Source organism: Manis javanica, chromosome 10 (assembly GCF_040802235.1).
Source record: "Manis javanica isolate MJ-LG chromosome 10, MJ_LKY, whole genome shotgun sequence".
Classification (NCBI taxonomy): domain Eukaryota; kingdom Metazoa; phylum Chordata; class Mammalia; order Pholidota; family Manidae; genus Manis; species Manis javanica.
In genome coordinates this window covers 58574657-58597803 of record NC_133165.1, presented here as the reverse complement: position 1 = coordinate 58597803, position 23147 = coordinate 58574657, and the positions used below count along the sequence as shown (strand labels likewise).

The 23147-nt window shown below is 44.9% G+C and overlaps 1 protein-coding gene and 1 long non-coding RNA gene across 6 annotated transcripts in view; one reads left to right on the top strand and one right to left on the bottom strand.

Annotated features, from left to right (window-relative positions):
* Positions 1–23147, bottom strand: part of SHISA9 (shisa family member 9) — a 255173-nt gene that overhangs the window by 105978 nt on the left and 126048 nt on the right. The window lies entirely within an intron of this gene.
* LOC140843739 (uncharacterized) lies at positions 3589–6051 on the top strand. 3 transcript variants are annotated; one of them, XR_012121753.1, is made up of 5 exons: positions 3589–3722; positions 4436–4564; positions 4910–5072; positions 5157–5281; positions 5921–6051. It is a non-coding gene; the product is annotated as an uncharacterized lncRNA (long non-coding RNA). The 3 variants fall into 3 exon arrangements; XR_012121752.1 differs by having other exon boundaries at positions 4915–5281; XR_012121751.1 differs by having other exon boundaries at positions 4910–5281.

Sequence of the window (23147 nt, the reverse complement as noted above, 5' to 3'; positions counted from 1 at the left end):
TAGTAGCCAAGAACCTGGGCTCTTGAGTCATTGAAACCTGGATTCTAATTCCAATTCTGCTGCAGACAAGCTATGTGACCTTGAGCAAGTTGCTCGATCTCTCTCAGGCTCAATTTCCTCATCTGCAAAAAGACGACAAGTGGAGCTGCTGGGGAAAGGCAAAGAGGCAGAGGGAGACCAGGGCATATGGAGGAGTCAAACCCTGGGTGAGATGGAGGAGTGAAGGCATCCATGGAAGAAGCCAAATGGTGAAGGCCTCGAATGCTGGTAAATCATCTGAGACAGTGCTCTCCACTTCAGTTCAACATTTCCCAACCTTAAGGCTCTGTGTCCCCCACCAGGCAGTGCCAAGTGTTCAGTAAGCCCCAGAGAAGCTGCGGAACCATAGGGATGGCATTTCTCAGCCCCTGGCAGCTCTCCTCAGCAGATGAGCTTGATTCTTCTTGACAGCACAAGCAGTCGCGATGCCCAAAATGAAACTGACTGCTTAGAAAGTTCAGCTCCCTTTCCGTGCTCTGTTTTCTCTCTCTCCAGACTCGCAGCCATCCTGCTGGCATGAGCCCAGCCCTCCCTCCTCCAGAGTCTCCCTACAGCTAGTCTAATTGGGAGGCTGCGGGAAGCCCCACGGGGACATCCTGCCCCACCATCCTCCGAAGCCTCCCTACAAGAGGCTTTGCAAAAAAAGGCAGCACCACCCTGGAAGACTGGAAGACCTATTGTGGGTAAGCAAGGACAGAAGAGGCTGGTGGCCTGAAATGCAGTTCAGACAGTGCCCACTTGGGAGTGAATGCAGCAGGTAATAATGACAGTGCTGCATCTCTTCCAGTCTTAGATGCCTTCGACCCACAGGCGTGCTGCACATTCACAAACACTTTCCAAGATAAAAAAAAAAATTACTCTACTGGTTGCCATTCCTCAGGTACATTTCAAAAAAGCATTTATAGTGTACAAAATGTCTTAGCATCAAGGAAAGACAATGCTAAACAATAACTTTTATCGAGCATGTAGTATATAAATGTTCATTTTACAATTTTTATTTTCATTAACATGCTATTAATATATTTTTCATCAATATATTTTTTCATTAATATAAATATTAAGTGTATATTTTAATTTTTATTGTTATGTTATTTTCTTGATGCTTTAACCAATTTTAAGCCTCCCAGTGACCTTATGGAGTAGCATGTATGCCCACTTTATGGATAAGGAAACAGAGGCTAAATTAAGTAATCCACAATGGCACAGCTACTAAGCAACAGAGTTGGAACACAAATTAAGGTCTGTCTGTATCAGAGCCCTTTCTTAAAAAAAAAACCACTGTTTTGAGATATAATTTACATACTATAATATTCACCCATTGTAAGTACACAGTTCTGTGATTTTTTAAGTAAATTTATATAATTTCAATCATTACCATTCTCTGGTTTTAGACATTTCCAGCACCCCCAAAATTTTCCTCATGCCTATGTGCTGTTAATCCTTGCTCCCACCTCAGGAAACCGCTGGTCTACTTTCTGTGTCTATAGAGTTGTCTTTTCTGGACATTTCATGATGGAATTATGCAATACATAGCCTGTACAACTGGGTCCTTTTATTTGGTGTACTCTTGTTGAGGATCATACATGGTGTAGCAGTTAGCAGTATCTCATTCCTTTTTCATTGCTGAATTGTATTTCACTATGTGGATGTACCACCTTTGTATATCTGTTTCCTGGTTGATGGACATTTGAATTGTTTCCACTTTGGGGCTATTGTGCATAATATTTGCATGAATATTTATGGCTGTGTCTTTGTGTGAACATATGATTTGTTGCTCTTGCATAGGCTCCTAGGAGGAAATTGCTGGGTCATAGAGTACATTTATATTTACCTCTTTAAGAAACTGCCAAATTGCTTTCCAATGCTGCTGCACTATTTCACATTTCCATCAGAGCCCATATTATTAAATATTACTATACCCAACTTGAAGCCAAACTGAAATCCCAACATGTCAGAGAGGTGGGCTGGGGTTCCCTGGCACATGTTTTTGCACAAGTCCATTATGTGAGGGCACTGGGTGAAGATAAAGAAGAAAACAAGAGGCTTGGATGTCCTGAGAGAGAGAGATGAGACTGAAGCAAGAACCAGGTGCATGCCCTCCAGAACAATCTAGAGAGAATATAAATGGAGAAATTGAAGGCTGTGTTTCCGTGAAGGACTTTAGTGCAATGGCCAAGCAGGATGGCTTTGGAGCTCAGATGGTAGAATCTATCCTGGAGTGGGGGAGGCATGACTTCTCATTGCTCTGGAAGCTGTAGAGTTGGCATCTTTGTGAACATCCTGAGACAAGACCCACGGCATGGTGATACATGGGCACTGGCACCATGATGCCCTTACAAGCTTCTCAAGCTGCTGACATTGACAATGAAGCCAGAGAAGAAGAGAAAGCATGGTAGGAACTATGAGATGGGATAGGTGTGGCCAGACAAAAGCAGCATACAGTGAACCTGCTGGAACAGTTCTCAGACATAAAGGGAGAAATGGCGGGGGCAGAAGTCCCATGTGTGTGAATGACAATGAGAGCCAGAAACTGTGGACTATCCCTGCTCCATGTCCACAGGCTGAGAAGCCTAGGAGGGCTGGGAGAGGGTGGCAAAGAGCCGAGCTCATTCTCACCCAAGACTCTTCTTGCTCTGCAGAGGCAGCCCTGGCTCTCTTCCCATCGGCCCTTGTTTCTCCTACTCACAGGACATTAAGGACACTCTGGGACCTCGAATGTGCAATAATTCATCCCAGAAACATGATTGTGTCCACCTACACATAACCCAAACTCTATAAATCAGGATTGAAGGAGAAAGATAAATCATCAAACTCCTATCGGAAGAGCTTTGAGAAGGGGGCTTTCAGGCCATCCCAGAAGATGGACAAGCATGAGGGACAGGGGCATGGAGGTCTCAGGATCTCTCGTCCCCAGTGTACAGCGTGGGTTCTGGAGTCTAACCCAGCTGAGTTCCAATCCCAGCTCTGCCACTGGCTAGTTACATGACCTTGGATAAAGTCACACAATCTCTGCTTTGGTTTCCTCATGTAATAAAGGGATCAACTACCTCACAGGTTATTGCAAGGCCTAGAGTTAAAGAGAGTCATGCGTTTTAAGCCACAGAGAAGAGTAGTAATGAGAAGGCTTTAAAAAAAAAATGCTAAAAAGGGTCCTGTTATATGAACAGTACTATCAGAAATTGTCATCTCCCTCTGCCAACCCATGACCTGTTTCCCTCAAGAATGAAAAGTCTGGAAGTTGATTTAGCATTTTATCCTTTAAATTAAGTTGACTTCTGACCCAGGCAGAATAATAATTATTTTTCCCTGAACAGCGACTGCACTGGATGGTATATATTGATTGGGGATTAACAGGGACAAAACAAGTCATGGAGAGTGAAATCTCCCCGAACATCAAGGGGAATCAGTGCAGCATCATAGCAGCAAAGAAACAGGGAGTGGGCGGGGAGTGGAGTCAGCAGGGAGGACAAAGGGAGGGAAATCAATTACGATGTCATGAATGAAATGTTTCCCAAGGCCCAGCTGTGACCCTGACTTTGCCTTGTGAGCAACATGCCCCTGAAGAAGACCATATGGGGGCATCAGAGGAGATGGAGGGAAAATCTGACCTTCCCCTCCTGCCCTCAGTATTTCAGAGGGGGGAAATGTCCATACTCAGAGAAATGGACCACCTGGGCCAGCAGGTGAGGGCAGAGGGACCTGGAAGAGTTGAAAAAAAAGTCTACATCTGGGATATACAGGGCAGGGCAGAATTCTACCAAAACAGCAGATCCTCAGTCTGCTCGTAATTCCTTGCTCTGCCCTGGAGGTTAAGCGTGGAGCACTGTGTTAGGTGCCTGGGGATTCAACAATGAATTGGGAAGATATGAGGCTCTGAGTCCAGGGGACAAGCACAGAAGTTCTCACAGACAGAACACAGCCCCCATACGGGTGTCATTCAGATCTGTAGCCCCAGCTTCAAGAGATTCAAATGCAAAAGGCTGAGGGGAGGAGGGGGACAGACAGGGATGGTAAATTAGTAAGGGGACCTAGACCAGGGTTGAAGGTGAGTTGGAAACACATACCCCACCTGAAGGAGGTGGCCATTCTCAGCATCACTCCATGATCCGTGTAGGAACTGGGGCCTGGTGTGGTCAGGATTTTCCTGGTGTTTCAAGAGAAAACCAAATCTAGAATCTACTATAAAATCTTTTAAATTTTAAAAACTAGCAGCTAGTTTAAAACAATATATATATTATATCTACATAATTTATTTGTATATAATTGTGTAACTCAAACCAAACATGATTGTTGGCTAGATCTGCCTGAGACCTCCAGTTTGCAACCTGGCACTCACCAGCATTTCTGTTTTTAAGGACATTTAAATTTTAATGTGCTACCCTTTCTCCTAGAGTAGAAACTTCCAGAGGGCAAGAGCAAGCTTATACCTTCTCAGTCTCCTGGACAATCCTGAACATACGTCAGACCAGGAGTATGAATGAGCTGGGCAAGGATCCATCGTTGCGGTGCAAGCTACACCCTCGAGGTACCAGGTGCTAAACAGGGACATTCCAGCCTCAGCCTTGGTGCATCGTGTTATGCCAACCCACATGGCCTGCCACCCCACAGAGTCCTACCTGTGGTCGGGTTCGTGCCACAACTCACCAGGGTGCATTATTAGAAACAACAATCTGCTAATGCCAGGTCCCAATGCGTGCGTTCAGAAAAAAATTTCAAAGTTTACACTCCAAATCCTTGTGGAGATTCAGGGAATATTTGTGTTTGTTCTGCAACTCTATTTTAATTGTGCATGGTATTTTAAAAGGTAAAGTGAATTCCTAGTGAACATATAAAAGCTAGAAGATTTGACATTACAATCTCCATTTCTGAGTTAAGGAATCAGTGCTGGAGACCGTGAGTTCATATTCCCACATGGCGATGACTGGCCGGAGCAGATGAGGAGCCATTCCCTAGAAACCGCATGTTTACCACCCTTGCTGAGCAGCATGCAGCCTGGCTTCTGTCGGTGTCTGGGTTCTCAACACTGCCTTCAGGTGCCCAGGGAAAAGGTCAGGGATGGAATGCTTGCAGGTCCACGTGGAGTCCTAGGCTCTCCCATCTTCTGAATTTTTCCCCAGCTCAAAACACTCCAGCCAGAGCGGGATTTCAAAGTACAAGTGTGATCACGTCTCTTGTCAGCTCAACACCACCAGTGCTCCTGGCTCAGACGGGGAAAAGCAGAGTCCTCAGAAGAACTCATAAGGTCTGAGACAAGAGTGTCCCACCCTGATATGAGGACTACTCTCAATCTCTTCCTTCTCCTCACTTCTCTCTCCCCTAGATCCATGCTGCTCTAGCCACACTAGACTCGCCACTGTTTTTAGGATACACCAAGCACACTTCTGCCTCAGGGCCTTTGCACCTGCCATTCCCTCTACCCTCTTCCTCCAGCTATCTCACTTGCCTCCTTCAAGTCAAGGCTGAAATGTCACCTTCTCAGTGAAGCTGGCCCTGGCCAGACTACTCAGAGTTACCACTGTATTTCCTTCACAGCATGTCCTGATACTCACCCCTATTTTATTTCTCTCCACCTGCCAATATATTACAGAATTCAGTTACTCATTTGGTTTGTTATCTTTCTCCCCTCTCTTAGAATGTCCATTACATTAGGGAAGAGATGTGTTTTATTTATTCTCTGTGTCTTGTCACCTAAATAGGGGTTGGCAAACTTTTCTAGAAAGGGTCAGATAGTAAATATTTCATACTTTACAGGCCACATGGTCTCTGTCATAGCTACTCAACACTGCCATTGTAGCACCAAATTGGCTACAGATGATATGAAAGGAATAGGTGTGGATGTATTCCAATAATGCCCCCTTTTTTTTTTTTTTTGCCAAAACAGGCAGCCACTGGATTTGACCTACAGTCCACCATTGGCCAACCCCGGATCTCAGAGAGTGCCTGGTAGATATTAAGTGCTCAATAAATACTTGTCGAATAAATTCAGCAGTTCTCCTGAAAAAATACTCAACTCAATAAATACTGTCAAATAAATTCAGTCGGCCCTTTCCATATATGCAACACTCTCTTTTAACTAGCTGCTGGTTCCTTCATCCACTCTTCACAACCACTCCATTCTGCAGATGAAGAAACCGAGGCCCAGAGAGGCAAAGGGAGCTGTCCCAGACCACAGGGTCTGGAAGGGGTAGAGCCAGGCCTGCCAGAGCCAGGCATCTGTCTGCTTCCAGAACCGCCCAACCTCCTTGCAGTTCCATCCAACTCAGGGCTGAACTCCACTCCTGAGGCAGCAAGTTCCATGTGCCCAGAGTGGACAGGAATCCACAGCTGGCCCAGACACTCTGCCCTGTGCATCCTCCAGAAACTTCTCAAGTCCTTTTGGGCTAATTCCAGATATCATTTCTCTGAGCCTCCCTCCTTTCTCCCTATAGCCCAGAGTGGCCCCTATGCCCCACAAAGAGAAAAGGCCCCCTCCCGCTGGCAGAGAAGAGGATTCAGCAAGTCAGAAGGCACCACGCGAGCATAGAGCCAGCAACCGAGAGGGACACAGAGACTTTGGCTTGCTGGGACTTTAATGGGTATATGGCAACATGGAGCAGCGAAACCTGTATTAGTTAAGGAAAAGAAGTATAGTCATTAATTACAATTATAAGAGCTGTCATCTATGGCCGCCAGTGATGCACCAGGGAGTCATCCCACACTTTATATACATTGTGTCTAAATCTTACAACGATCTGCTGGGGAGTGTATTTTCACTCCATTTCTACAGAGAAGGAAACCAAGGTTCAGAGCAGTCACCACTTGCCTGAGATCACACAGCTCCTAAGTATTACAGGCAGGATTTGAGCCCAGGTGTATGAGACTCTTCAGCATTAGGAGCATGTGACCCAAAGTCAACGAGCCCTTGTTCAAAGCTGTGGACAGGGGACTTCTTTCTGGGCCCATTTCTTCTGTGAAATGGGAAAATAATTACAAATCAAACCACCAGGTTGTTAAGAAGAATCTCCATGTACAGCACTAAACACAGTGGTTCACATGTAGCGAGCACTCCATTAATACTGACTGCAGTTACCATTAGAACTACTACTACTAGGGCTAGAAGTAGTACTACTATCGCTACCAGCTTCTTGGCTCTGGCTCAGAATCACAAGGTTCCCATCCTCAGCCAGGGGCAACCCAGTAAAGTAGAATGGTGTCTCCCACGATATTCTGCTGTGCACAATTCAAAAGCTCCTTCTAGCCCTGTCCCCAGTCACCCAGAGATCCTAGATTCCATTCTGCACAGGAAGTCCTCTCCCATGGAAGCCCAAGCCCCTGAAGTCTGTATGCCCAGACAGTGCCACCTAGAATGCAGGACATCCCACCACCTGGTGGCTAAACCCATAAGGTGCCCATTCTCTGTCTGGGCTAGAAGAGTTAGGAGCATGGTTATAAGACTCCAGAGCCCCTGGTTCAAGTCCAGGCCTAACACCAATGCACTGTGTGGCCATGGAAACTTTCTTCCCTTGCCTGGACCTTGATTTCCTCCAGTGCAACACAAAAGAGCAGAACTAGATAGTGTCTAAGGACCATGGTGGGGCTCCATACAGGGATTCGCTCACATACCCTTTGTCTCAGGTACTCCTACATTCATTCAACAAACACTCCTCCAGGGCTTGCTATGTGCTAATTAAGCACTTGCAGTACAAATCACAGTCCTTCATGGAGCTGACCTTCTAATGTGGGGCACAGACTATAAATGAGTAAACAAATATATAAGTTCAAGGAGTGATATATCTTTTAAAAGGAAAGCAGGGTGTGAATACAGTGAAGAGAACAGAGGAGGTACTTTAAAACAGGGGTCTAGACAGGCCTCTCTGTGAGGGTGACATGGAGGCAGCAAGTTGTCCAAGAGAAGGACTGGGGAAAGAGAGTCCTAGGTGGAAGGAACAGCATGTCCAAAAGCTGGGGTGACAATGGGCTTGGGGGTGTTTGTGGGGCAGCAAGGGGCCAAAGAGAGTAGAATTCAGCAAGTGAGGAGGGTATATGATTGGTAAGGGTTTGGCAAATCATACTTCCCAGATAGGACTTGCCTTTGCCCCAGGGAATCATAGTAAGATTCAAGCACCATAAAAGGCCTTTGGGTATTTATAAGGGCACCAAGTGGGTGATTCCAATGCTACCCAAACATTTCCTCTGCCTGGAACAAACTTCCCATCTTCTCTACATTCTTAAGACTGGACATCAGCCTTGCCCAGGAATCCTTCTCTGAGTCCCCAGGCCCAGCTGGCTTGGGTGCCTCCCTCTGTGCCCCATAGAAGCCCAATCTGTCACATGTGGCCATGGGAGACAATGGCTTAGCCATTTTTGTTCCCCACCAATCTATAGGTTTCTTCAGGGCAGGGACATATTTGTCTGTTCATTCCCTATTGTATACATAGCTCAGAGCCTTACACATAGTGGGTGCTCAGTATATATGCAAACTAGCTTCCATTTCTTGAATGCCTAATAAGCACTTTAAATGTAGTCACTCGCTTAAACCTCTCAACTCCCCTGTGACATAGGTTGTTATTATTCTCTTAAAGAGACTAAGATACAGATGTAGGAAGTAGGGCTCTCAGAGCAGTTAAGTGTCTTGCTCTAAGTTCCCCAGCTAATACCTAGCGAAGTAGGCATTCAAATAAGTGTTCCTGACACCAAAGCTTTCACTCTTGACTGACCATCTGCACAGTGGTTCTCAAAATGTAAATTCTCCAACCCCACCCCAGTCCTAATGAATGTGAAACCATAGCTGTAGGACTCAGCAATCAGTGTTTTCACAAGCCCTCCGAGGGATGCCATTCATGCTCAAGGTTGAGAACCACTGTGCCAGAGTTCATAGGCTGGCAGGAGAGGCCCATTCACTATCTATTGCATATTCAGTAAGTGCTGAGTAGTATGTGAAATTCTGGGAATTCCGTGGTGACAAAAAGACCATTGCCAGCTCCTGCTAGATGAATCTAATTGTCCAGTGTTTACTGAATGAATGTTACATTCTCTCCTATTTGGAAACTAAGGCTAGGGCTCTATAAAATAAGGACTGTCTGGAACAGAATCCTTTTCCTTGACACATGGCAAATATTATGCCAAAAGTCCATGGGAGTTAGAACAGTCCTGAGAAAGAAGCTGGCAGCCCCCCAGAACTTTCTTTTTTGGTTTCCCTTCCCTGGCCCAATGAGGTAGCCATACTCATATTGGAGGAACTTTAGCTTGTCTCTTTCACCCATTGCCCCTTCCCCATTTAATTAAGACATGCAACCTCTGCAGAAAGTAGAGGGTCAACAATGCAGTAACAACAAAACTGACCACTTCCCAGAATCCTTTGCTCAACTTGAAAGCACAAAGACAAATTGTGTACTGTGGGCTAATGGATCTCGTTGTCCCCAAAGGAGAGATAGGAATGAAAAACGTTTCAAGTAAATGCCTGCCAGTCTCCTGAGAAACACATGCCAAATACAAGGTGTCTGCAAGTATGGTTACAAACAAGGATTGCTCAGAAAATTCTGCTTTTCTCTTTCACAGCCATCCCTGGGATCCAGAATGTATCGACCAACCATTGACCCCATCAAGTCTGCTTTATCAAGGAGGGAGGAAAAAAATCCAATCACATCCCAAGAGAAGAGGAGAGGAGGAATATGTTAGTGTTAATTTTTCTGACACTCTTACACAGTTAAATAAGAATCTCTAGGTTAGAAGAAGAAACTAAGACTCAGAGAGGTTAAGTGAGTTACCAAAGGACACACAGCTAGCATCGAGCACACGCTGAATTCAATCCCAGCTGAGCCAGAGCACAAAGACCATGATCTTGTCCATTATATAAACATTACTCCTTGTTATCCTGGAAACCAAGTTTGCAAGCCAATTAGGAGACAGGTCCAGAAAAGTCCTTCCCCAGGGAAAATGTATTTCATCCCCCATTTTTAAAGTACAAATCTCATTGAATAAGGGAAACAGCATGTGTGGTGTTGACACTGAGACAAATGGAATTTAAGTTGGCTTTCCCTCCGACTTTGAGAAAATATTCTGAGAGTGTGTTTCTATTTTAGGCACAGTTACAACCAGAGCAGTCAAAGTGAATTAATTTGGGGGATATTTTTTTTTCATTTTTGCCTAGTCATCTGTAAACAAGTTCTATTAAAATAATTAAATGCAAATTTGGTAATTTCTGCAACATTTAACTCAAAAATAGCAGATTTTATAAGAATGGGTATATTTAGCACTAAATTGGCTCTTAGCTTACTTTTGTCTAATGGCCTATTTAAAGTCATCTTCCGAGGATGGGAAGCTCGGTTGCACGTTTTGTCAACTGTTCCATGCAATTCCAAGGGGAGAAAAATTGCATCTCTTACCCTCACCCCAAATCAGAGGAGCACACTTGGGCAATCTGTCACACTTTACCTTCTTCCTTTCTCATGACAATGATAATCTTTTCTTTCCCAGATTCCCTTCTGCTGGTGTCTTGGCAAAGAACAGAGAGAGAATGGAAAAGTACCTAGATGCCAGGACCTGGGCAGCCTCCCTGAGATGGGAGGCTTGTGCCTGCGCCTTTTCCTGGTATCACTCCTTTATCGGGTGTGGCCTGGGGCTGGGTAGAGTGACGGAAAGGCAGAGGAGGGAGGAGGCCCACCGATGGTGGAGGCAAGCCACACCTATTTAAATCCTACGGTGCCTCCTTCTTCTGCCAGAGGCGTGAACATCTGAGTCAGCCTCAATTTCTTCTGAACTAGTTTGCCCTCGCACTATAGATATTCTGCACGGTACCCTGCCGTGTGTACTGGGGGGCCTGTCACGGTGGAGACGCAACAGGGTACAAAGGCTGAGGTGGGGGAGGCCAAGGACGAAAAGAGCAAGCTGGGGAGGAAATTCTCAAAGCACACCTGAGCACCTGGGGAAAAAATTCAGGGCTGAAATGGAGCACTAGCTACCCAAAGGGAAATAGGATTTTCCCCCCAGAGGCCTGGCTTTCTTGGGGTTTTCTTAGATTTACAATCTGTCTGCTCCCCACCATCTCCCACAGGCACACATCAGAGCTTGAATTTTAACAGTTAAGTCACTCTTTTCCACCCTTCCCTGGAAATCCATAACAGCTAATGCTCACAGATCCCCTCATATGCAGACCTTTCCCATCCCCAATTCTGAGTTGTAGCCAGAAATGATTGTGGATAACCACCATTCTGCTAACATTTCTTACAAATTTTACAACCAGTCTGCCATTCTATGCCATTAACTCAGTTAATCTTCTCTAAAGGCCTGCAAGATAAATCTTACTAACATTTCCCACTTCACAGATGAACTAACAAAGGCTCACAGATGGAAGGCAACTAGACTAAAATCACACGGTCAGTGGCTGGGTAACATTTTCCTTAACCCCTCTGTTGCAGTGCAAGGCAGGATCTCCAATAGAAGTTCCTCCTGTCCAAGTCATCTTGCCACCCGAGGTTGAAGTCAAGTCCTGGGCCAAAGCCCAGAAGAAGAGGGACACAGCCCCCTGAGCTGGCTGCCCCATGTTCCCCACCTTCCCAACTCTGCTACTGCCAACCAGATCTAGGACTATGTTCCCAGGGAAACCTCAAACCTGCACTGTTTTCCATCTCAGCTCAATATTTCCACAATGGCCTTGGGTGTCAAAGGGGCTAGGTTCATATTAATACCATCTCTAGTGTTCATGATAAAAATTCATAATTTCTCCAAGCCTAGTTCTTAGAAAAACAAAATCTTGCTTAAAATGTATGAAAATCAGCCTCTCTCGAACTTCTATTCACTGTTCATTGTTTTCCCCTCAAAGGACAAGCACTCTACTCTCTACCTTTTTTTTTTTTGGAAGTAGAAACAGACTGAGAAGCAATTTAATAAGTGATTTGGGAGCACTGCAAGCCGTGGATGATAGCAGTAGGCACATGCTCACTGGGGACCTCCAGGGTGAAGAGCAACAGTCCAGGTGCTGAGCACAGTCACACTGAAAAAGGCCGGGCACATTCTTTTTCTCTGTCCTGAAATAGAAAGTATCCTAAATTTCACTCTAATTCACCTTCCACTCTCAGTTTTCAAGAGCACCACTTTTGTCCAGGATATACCTATGTAACTGAAGCATCCTCTGAATCTACTCTTCACTTCTTCCAATCCATCAGCAACATTTTTCAGCATGCTGAGTAAATTCCTCCAGTCTGTCTTTCAGTTCACTACCTTTCTCTGAAGCTATGTCTAACCTGCTGCTTAACTCTGAAACTGAGCATTTGATTTCAATGTGGACATACTTGATTTCTATAAATTTTACTTGGCTTAAAAAAAAAATCTTCCTATCTCTTTTTCTAGAATATCATGTGCTTCCATTATCTTTTATCCTCCTTTTATCTCTTTGATCATTGCAAACAAACTTATTTTACAGTCTCTTCCAATGGTTCTATTGTCTCAAATTCTTGAGATGCTAGTTCTGCTTCATATGCCTGCTAATTCCTTTTATGTAAAATGCCTAATCATGCAGCCTATAATTTTTCAATTATGAGCTCATCTTTAACAGAGGTTCTTTATTCTGTAAAAGTCTCATGAGCCAAGGAATGTAAAAGTTACCCTACAAAGGAGCCTTGCTCTCTAGGTGTTTTCCTTGGCCTCAGATTAGTTTATATCATAATCTTTCACGTTAGAATTTCTACACCCACACATAACACAGATTTGGCCTTTCATTTTCTCACTGGAGAGTTTCTTTTCTCAACCTTGAACTCTGGACAGGCAACAACAAACTTCCCTGGATGTGTGGACAGAGTTTTTCTCGCCTTTGACAAAGAAGACATGATTCTAGCCTTATGTGGAAGTGTCGCTGTAGCTATATATTAATAGTGGATGTGTATGTGTATATATATATATGTATATATATACACACTATTTTATATATATCTATATCTATATCTATTTACCTATCTATATATATACATATCTTCCCGATACCTCTTTATGTTTTGAAGGAAGAAGGCTATGTCAGTTGATTCTGCCCTATTGCTAAGTTTATTTCTTCATGCTGTAGCTACAAGAATGATACTCCTAAAACACAGATCTAGTCCTGTTATCCTACATTTTCTCTCTCTCTTTCTCTCTCTTCCCCATTGACTAAAGAGCCAAATCTCCATCCTCGTGTTTCAGCAAAACCATTCTCACTCTCCTCTCCTGCCACGTTGGCCTTCCCCAAACACGTCTCAAACCGACCTTCCACCTGGGAGAGCATGCTCAAGCTGTTCCCTCTGCCTGGAATGTTCTTCCATCCCCTCCTTCAGCCCCCATCTCTAGTTAATCCCTCTTCATTCTTTAGATCTCATCTAGAACATCAGTCCCACAGATTAAAGCTTTCTGGCCCCAAACTAGGTCAGGTCACTCAGTTATCCGTTCACACAGTACCTGAAATATCTTCATAGCACTCACCACAGTGTCATTCTAATTGCATCAAGAGTCGTTTAATTTTCATCTTTCCCATTGGACCGTAACCTCCAGAAACAGGAACCCACCTGGATTGTGCACCGCCTCACCCCACTGTCTAACACAAAGGAAATTTGTTAAATAAATGTGCGGTCCTGGTGTCAGCCCTCCCTGCCACCTTCCCTAACATGACCCTGGGCTCACTGCATTCTCCCACAAGCTTCTTTGGAAGCAGGAACACCATTGTCTAGAAGGCTTATTCACCACAAGATCAAAATTTCTTCTAAGCAGCAGAGGTCATTGAGTTCATGACCAAGCCAAGGCGCCTGTTTTCAAAGAGAAGCAGAAGAATGAGACTTGCTGGGTTTGAAGCTAGCTGTGCTCATGCACGCTTGGTCTTGGGTCTTCCCTACTCAACGTATGAGTTTGGGTAACTTGGTCTTTTCTCGGCCTCAGTTTCCTATTTTGAAAATAAAGAGACTGTAGTCAAAAATACTGTAGTATCTTTCTATGTGGACAGATAGTTACTACACTCATCGGGGTGATCATTTAATAATGTAGATAACTGTCGAATCAGTATGTCATATTCTTGAAACCAATATGATATTGTACAGCAAGCATACATCAGTAAAAAATAAATAAATACAATAAAGGGGTTGGTCCAGATAATCTATAAGAAACTGTTCCACTTTTTGGAGAAAACTGAAAGCATGAATAACCTCATTGTAAGAGGCAAGAACTTTGCATCCTTATCCTTCCTCTAATGCCTACTGGCAGCGTGAGCTTGGTAAGTCACTCGGTCTCTCTACATTAGTTCCCATTTATAAACCAGAGTTCATCACAAGGCCTATTCCCCTCTCCTTCGGTCACCAGATTGTATCCAACATGGTGTACTGGATGCCACTGGTGCCATGCCCAGATTCCCTTTATCAGGAGTGGCCCCATCCCCCAGCTGCTGTGAATGCTGATTGCTAATAAATCACTGCCACCCTTTTCTGTGGAGAGCTGGCTCCAGCTGAATAGGAGCTGCCTCACCAGCGCCTTAGAGCCACCCAGTCAGCGACTGAATAACACATGAGCACAGAAAGCCAGACCCCTTGCCTTATACTGGGACTTGCTCTGAGATGCAGCTGATGCCCCAGAGCTCCCCATGGGATCAGGCTCAAGACCAGCTGAAAATATCACATCCTTGCTGAGCTCCTTTCCCTGAAACGTTTGCTTTCCTTGCTACCCTTCTCCAGAAAGCATCCTTCAATAAATCACTTGTGCAAGAAACCCCATCTCAGACTCTGCTTCTAGGGAACCCAATCTAAGACACAAATGGAGCCACTCTTGCTTTGCATACATCATCTCGTGTAACGCCTACAATAATTCTCAGACTAACCCACTCATGTGACCATTGCACAGAGGAGACATGAGAATGAGAGAGACTGAGCAACTTGTCCATGCCTGCATCTTAGCCTGTTCCTATCCTATTCCCTCACCAGACCCATGGACTAGCCAGCGTGAGCACGCCCATGGAGGTACAGAGCAGGAGAAACGGCATCTACTCAGCTTACTCCTTCGCCAGCCAACAGGTAGCCCCATTGTTGGCTGCTTGCCCCGGAATCCTTCAGAGCGAGAACGCCAAGGCTTACCTGGTACATCAGTTCTGAGCCACGTACACACACACACTTGGCAGGGTTGTTAGGGAGGCAAAACTCCAGGAAAGCTGGTGGAGCAATGCAGTGACAAAGTTGGCCCAATTTCCACATTAATAGGCGGTGGAGAAGCTGATAGACTCTCTTGGGAAGGGAAAGATTTTTCTCTAAAACGTTCACCTTAACGACCTCTGGATAAGATGGACCTTCCATGTTTTCCTCATTCCCATCTTACTTAAGGAGTGGCTTTTAGGGAACAGATGTCAGTCCCTCACCCATCCACCCATACATGTGCAAACTACCATCACACAGAATATTTTTTAGTGTCTTCTCAGCGTCCATTCTCCCCTCTCCTTTCAATCACACCCTGCTTCTCCTTGGGGGAATTTACCTCCACTCCAATCTCAGCCATGAGGGTTGGGCAGGAGGGCTCTTTCCCTCAGTTCTAAAGATGGACTGGCACATCATCCCTCAGCCAGTGATTGGTTCAGAATAGAGCACGTGACCCAACTTGGGCCAATGCAAAAGCGAGAATCCCAGGACTCGAAGAGCAGGTACCTGAAGAAATCGTCTGTCTTCTTGGATGGTGTCGGCTGAAGATGGAAAGTCTGCAGAGGGCTGCCCCTGTTTGGGGACCTGGAGAAAAGAGCATGGAGCTATTGATGATCCACAAGGAGGTGCCTGAGGATGGAGCTATTTCCATGAAAAGGCAAAGTGAGAGGAAGTCAGGTCCTTAAACTTCTAGGTCAAGAACCCCCTGAATTGAGCATAATCTCTTGATTTCCCTGTTGCTTTAGTCAAGAAGTGTAAATTCTTTAAGCCAGAGTGGAATGTTTTCTTCTTGTATACAATGCAAAAAGTCTTCAATAATGAGTATCTGTTCTGGGTGTTCTCAAGAGAGTTTGAGACATTGGGCTAATGCCTCACTTCTGCTTCAAAGCATCCACCCCTACAAGCTTCCCTGTCCTTTTTTTCTCCCTCTCGGAGTTTTCTGTTGGCATCATTGTTATTGCCTTGGCAATTGCCTAATGAGTTGCCAGTGCCTCCTAAGTCTGGCAAAACATTGAGAGGATTTTTAACACAGCCCATTTCCAATTCACGATCTCAATTCTGAATCTAGATAATGGGAAGTAAATTGTATCATCCCCTCCTTTGCTAATCCAGTTGAGCAGCAGAGGCCATCTCCAGTGCTGAATTGAGACATATTCTGAAATCCAATCCTGCCTACAAGAAAAGCCCAATGACCTTGTGATAGGCATCATACATACAGGAATTAGGGACAGGGGGAGGATGCAGCACTAGTGGGCCTGCTACAATGTCTACTTTCTTTCAGCCAGGAAGTCCTTCTTCATGCTTTACTTAAATAATTCATATTGCAATTTCAGTCCCACTTTCCTTAGTCTATTCACAGTGGCCATGAGGACTGGCTTGTCAGTCTCTTCTGAGCCTGTTACATTCATGATAAAGGACATTATAAAGTTGCCTTTACCATCTTTTCTTCTACCCAGTGCTATCTGATCCCTTCCCACAGCTTTGAGTCTAAATCTAGACGAGGCACTCTCTCTCCATATAAAATGATCACAAAGCCAGATCACTCAGAGGCTCTGTCCCTGGGGATCACATTTTCTATCCATTCTTGGGTCCAGCAAAAGCTCCAAGAATTAAATCAAATGAGACAAGGAATGGTGTAGAAAAGCCCAATCCTCCATAATCTAGCAATTCCATAGCACAGCTGTACCTCCAGGGATGGTCAATATGTGATGGAAATTGCACAGTAAGTAGTCACTACAAAGCATAAACTGGGATTCTGGTAAATGACAGCTAAAGGAAAGGAGGTCCCATGCATACAAATGCACCATGCCCCCATGCCTTTCACACCTGCTCTTTTAGGAAACGCCTTTCCCCTAATGCCTGTGGTCATGGTGAGACTGTAAATCGTCATGTCTCACCTGCCTGTACCCAACAAAGGGGCAAACATAAGATCCCAGCTAGACTCACTGGACTCTTCCTGGGACTTCAACTCTCAAATGAACAAAGCAAGATTGAGAAAAAGGTTGCAGCTAATCAAAGAGTGCTGTCTAGACAAGACTGCCCAGTGGTCCTGCTTCCTACACACTTGGAGGTGCCCTGGTTCCTGGTTTGAGCCCTCCCTTCTCTTATCCATTCAATGCACTCTCATTTCACTTATTTTAGCCAAGGTTGCTATCTGCTGCTCGCATCCACAAACACTAATGTTGTGTTAACACTCCAAGATTTTTTAAACCTTACCTATATATTCAAAAAATTACCAGTTTATACTTGTGCCGGCAGTCCCTAAGAGCTTGAGCCTGGAAATCAATGGCAAAAATTCTCTCTGTAAAAACCAAATGTCATGACAACGGAACTTTTGTCAAGGAAGCATAGCAATCAGAAACGACTTTTGTGATGTTGATCTGATGTCTTCATTATAATTAGACAAATCATGGGGAACGCAAATGCCATAAAACCAAGCCAGCATTGTCAGGACAAAATGGATCTTCCAAGAGAAATGAATTGTTTATGGGGTGTCGTGAATGGCACAAGCATCCTCCTCTTGTTAAAGCACTTTTGAAAAAAAAAAAAGTTGGAGCATAATTTGCTAATTGCACAGTGCAAGTAATGTAAGAGTGAAATGGGCTTCATGTTGTCACTTTTAATAGGCCACCTTCTCCTCTGTGTTAAGTTAGTTCCTCATCCCAAAATAATGGTAATAACAACCAGAACATGCAGTAAAAGCTTATAGTATGTGAGACGCTGCACTAAGTACTTTACCAGCACTACCTGAATTCTTCCTCACAGGATCCCACGAGGAAGAATCTATCATCAACCATGTTTTCCAGACAAGAAATTAGAACCTTCAAGAAAAGTAATTCCAAGTGTGCAACACTGCAAGGGACGCAGCAGCCATCCAGACTCTGTACACTCAACCTCTGTATCATGGCATTTATTAAGTGTCTTCTACATGCCAGGGGCTGTGCCAAGCATTTCACAGAGTTTCTGTCACATTTAATCCTCACCACAATCATCTGAGGAAGGTTTTATTATCCCTATTTTACCGAAGAGAAAGCTGAGGCTCAGGGAGATTAAGTAACTTCCACAAGGTCACTCATCTAGATTCAAACCTGGGCCATTTGGCTGCTGCAGAGCCCCAGCTCTTAACCATCGTGTTGTGCCTCCTGTAGAGAAGGCTAGACATGCCTGCCCCCATTATCCTCCTTATTAATTTCAAAATTAGTTTTGAAGAGTTTGAGCATCCCCCTTCCTCTGTGTCTGCTGCCAGTTTTCACACCCTTTCTAATCTCCATCATTGAGTAGCTGGAGGATTAAATGAATTGATATATAACCTATCAAAGTCTTAGAACTGCCTGACACCCAGTAAATGCCATATATGCATTTTGATATTTTTCTTTCTTATCATTGCTATTACTTAAGAGAATCAAACAACCACCTGTTTTCATGCCAACCATTAATGTGTTCATTACAACCATTTCAGTTTTATTCAATAAAGTAGGTCCCCAGGGATTTCTATTGTTTAGGCTTCTATTCATTCTCCTTGGTTTCTTTGTACTTGTTTTTGCCATTTGTATAATAATAGTATAACTTGTTGTGTGTCCTTACAAATAAGCAAAACAGAGGTATATGTCTGTGTGTGTGTGTATATACATACATATATCAGCCTTTGCTTTAATGTAAACTGGACTTCCGCCCCTAACTAACCTAAATTGACTAAGACTGGCTGTAATCAGAAGTGGCAGTAGTGGGGAAGACTTCCCTCTGGGGCCTCCTTCCAAGTCTTCTTGTCTGGTGCCCACCAGAGGGTAGCATGCCAACCCCCAATTCTCCCACTTTCAAAAGATTCTCATGGAGTACCTGCCTTTTGCTAGGGAAGAGGCAGCTACTACTCAGTCTGGGCAGAGAACGTGTGGCAGGGGCCTTTAGAGGTGTTTCCCCATTCCCTGACTTTCTCAGAACTGCCCCAGACACCATTATGGACCCTTGGGGTCGTTTTTACAATCAGCAAGGCCTACCTACTTCCTGGCCATTCCTGATTGGATCAGAGATAATCACTTGATCCAATTTGAGCCAATAAGATTATTTCTCCTGAAATTTTGAAATTGATGGTCAGAGATGTCTTTGGTCTGGGTTTGTGTTGGAACTAAGAAGTCAAGTAAATGTTTGTGTGTGTGACTGGGGTGATGGGGAGGGGTCAAGATTTCCATCTGAAGGAGGTCATCTGTTGGCACGTGTATAAAATAGAGAAAGCTGGTCTGGACCTAGAGAAGGAATGAAAAAGGTAACAAAGAGGGAGAAAATAGAGAGGAGACAGAGATGAAGCCAACTGCTGAGCAAACCTGAGACCAGAAGCTGTTCGTGCAGAGCAGCAATCTAGTTCTGTAGCATTTCCAGTTCCTGGACCTGGCACTTCATGCAGCTGTGCGCCCCAGGAGCTGTGAAATATCCCTGGGTCTTTCCAGTAAATAACCCCTTTTCCCTTCATCCAGCTTGAGTAGGTTTTTGCTTCTTGCCTCAAAACCAGTTGTAACCAAGGTAAACCATCTAAGAGAGATAAAGGTAAACACTAAGAGAGAAAAAATGCTCCTGTGATTTTAATTCATGGACATGACCCTAGAAGAGATTTATTCATTAATTCAATATTTCCTGAAGGCCTACTATGTGGTGGGTGCCATGCCAGGCACTGGCAGTACAGTATCACACTGTAGACAACTATTCATCTTGCAGAGAGAACAAATCAAGTAGATTCTTGGAAAAGAATGGAGGGAACATAAGGAAACCAATTATGCTAAGATGCTATTGCTAATGCCACATAACGAGTCTTCAAGAAGCCCATCTAGCCTTCTGCAGGAGCAGTAGACAGGCCTTGGAGCTGTAGAGAAGGGTGGCTGCCCTTTTCTGTGGGCCTTACTTTCTCTTCTGTAGAATGGGAATCAAAAATACCTGCAGCCCAAAGCTTTTATGACAATTAACTAAGACACTGTATGTGAAGTGCCTTTTATAGAGGAGACAATCCATTCTACCAAGAGATATTACTAACTGAATGGGTTGTTTCTGCTCTGCATCTTCAGAAATCTCCAGAGTTTTCAGAACCAGCAGGATCCCTTGGGGAGCCCACAGACTCAGCTGGTGCTTTTCCCACCCAGCCTGGAGGTTCTTCCCATCTTCCTAGTTCTTAAGGCAGCAAGCACAGCAGAGCAGCTTGGAGTCAAAAGAACTTTCTAAAGGTTCCAGCCATGAGGATGTTCTCAAGATCTCTTGGCTTTTAGGGCCTAGAAGGCTGGGTAAGTGTCTCTTGCCATCCAGGCCCTCGGTCTCCAGAACATCCAACACCAGGTGCTGGAGACCAGAACATGGCAAATAATGGAAACTTCTCAAGTATGTAATCAAGTGGCACGTTGACATCACTACACCATCCAAGCAGATGATTGGGGAATTTCCATGCCACTGCTCTGCTTCCTTGGTGGTCCTGCTGCAGATCAGAGAATCCAGCCTCATGCTTATCAGCTTTGCTAACCTCCCACCTGGGCCATGACACTGTGCAGCATGCTAGTGTGCACTTACGGCCCAGGACAGATATAGGGTCCAAAATGGGTACCTGTGTGTCTATCATAAGCCAGGTTCACTTTCTTCCCCAGCCAAGTGCAGAGCAGCAGAGATAACTAGCCACAAAAATAATAATGATGACGATAACAGTAAAATGTTCCTGCAAGTGTAGGAAGTTGGCAAAAGAAGAATGCCTCTCATTTGTCTTGGCATGGCCAGGCAGGGAAGGACAGACAAAAGGTATTTACTCACAACATAATACTCCTCAGGGCTAGATGCTCTCAACTCTTAGTGTGTGCATACAAATCACCACAGAAGCTTGTTAAAACCTGTGCATTCTTGGGCTGATTTTGATTGGGTGGGCAAGAGATGGTGCCTGTGTATCTGTATACCTGGAGGGGTATTGCTTTGAGCCAGGGGTTCCCAAGTTTAGTGGTCATCAGAATTACCTGGTGGGGGGCTTTATGTTGGTTTCCTGTGGCTGCCATAAGAAAGGACCACAAACTCGGTGGCTTAAAGCAGAAATTGATTTGCTCACAGTTCTGGAGACCAGAAGTACAAAATCAAGGTGTCTGCAGGCTTGGTTCCTTCTGGAAGCTCTCAGGGACGGTCTGTTCCGTGCTCCTCTCCTAGATTCTGGGGGCTTCCAGGAATTATTCCTGGGCTTGTAGACACATCACTCCAGGCTCTGCCTCTGTCTCCATGTGGACTTTGTCTCTGTGTGTCCTCTCCTCTTAGGAGGACACTTGTTATTGGATTTTGGGCTCATCCGACTCCAGGATGATTCTTATCTCACAATTCTTACCTTAATTAGATCTATAAAGACCCTTTTTCCAAAGGAAGTCACAATCACAGTGTCCAGGTAGACATGGCTTTTGAGGGGCCACCAATTAACACAGATTGCTGGGTCCCACCCCCAGAATTTGCATTTCTAAGTTCCCTGGGTGACACTAATGCTTCTGGTCCAGGGACCACACTTTGAAGACCACTGCCTCAGGTAAAAAACTCTACATCCAAATGATTTGGTGTTCTGTGATATAACAGCTGTCAGACGTCTACACTGAACAAAGCTATGAAACAAAGACTTTCTGCCCCCATGTCACATCCTTGAGCACCTAGCAAGTCCTTGACCTGACTCCCTAGTGATCCCAGTGAATCTTCAGAAAGCCGTAAGGCCAACTGTACAAAAAAGCAGGGTTAGGCTTGGCCAGACCTGTCTCTGCATCCTGCCAGCTGTGTGAGTTGGGATGGACCATTTCATCTCTCTGAGCCTTAGTTTCCTCTTCTGTAAAATGGGTATAAGAGTCTTGACTGGCCCAATCAAGTTCTTGAAAGGTCTGAATAAACCATACATGTAAATATAGTTATTGCTTCAGGAAAAATCTCAGTGAGCAGGTAGTCCTGATAAATGGCCCAGAGGCTGATGTCTGATGGGCACAGGGTAGCAGGAAGGACTCTGACCCTTATTTTGCCATATGACTGGACAGGAGAGCTCCTGCCCCATCACTTCCTCTCCTGGCCCTACACAGCCCTGAATTTTTCCCTCCCCCAAGCTACTTCCCAGCCACCTCTCCAGAACCGATGATTGTAGGTAATCACACTTGATGTTGTCTACCCCTAACATGTTTCCCAGCGACGTGCCTCATTAGCATTGATCTGGCTGTCTTACCTGCCTTGGGTCCCTGGTTTATTTCCAGCCACTGCTTTGGAACATCACCGACTGGCTTTGACACTTTGAGGACACTGGGAAGATGGCCTGAGCCGGCCAACTGCCCGCTAGGAGGCTGACAAGCACTCAGCTTTCAGAAGGGACTGAGCTGGAATGGGGGACAAGGGGTCATCTAATCTCCCAGGACCACAGAGAAGCAGGGATCTCTCTCTCATTGGCATCCCCGAAATGGTAAAGCAGTGAGGAGGCCTTTTGCAATTCAGGTGTTATGGTTTCAGAAAGGCCTGGATTCAAGCTGGCGCTGCATCATTAGCTAGCTGTGTAAACTCCAGAGATTCCTCAGTCTCACAGAACCCCAGGTCCTTCATCTGTAAAATGGAGATGATCAGAGAGACTGCCTTGCAGGATATTAGGAGGATTCAGTGAAATCATACATGTTTGAGTGTTTATAAAGTGCCTGCATAGCATAGACAAGGTACTGAAAAGCACCTCGCTAGCCAATCTTCCTCCTTAAATGGGAAAAACACGGGCCAGAATCACAGGTTCCCAAGACCCCATCTGGAAGTACAGGGCACCCTTGCCTCTCTGTTTTTAGATATACATAACACAAAACATACCATTTGACCATTCCTCAGTGTACATTTCTGTGGCATTAAGTACATTCGTATTGCTGTGCAACCATCATGATCATGCATTTCCAGGACCCCTTGTCATTCCTGAAAGGTGAGGAGGCAGGTGTGACAGCTGAGGTCCTGAGGACTGCAGGGCTCGGTGGGGTGGTGGGCTAGTTACACAAAGGAGAA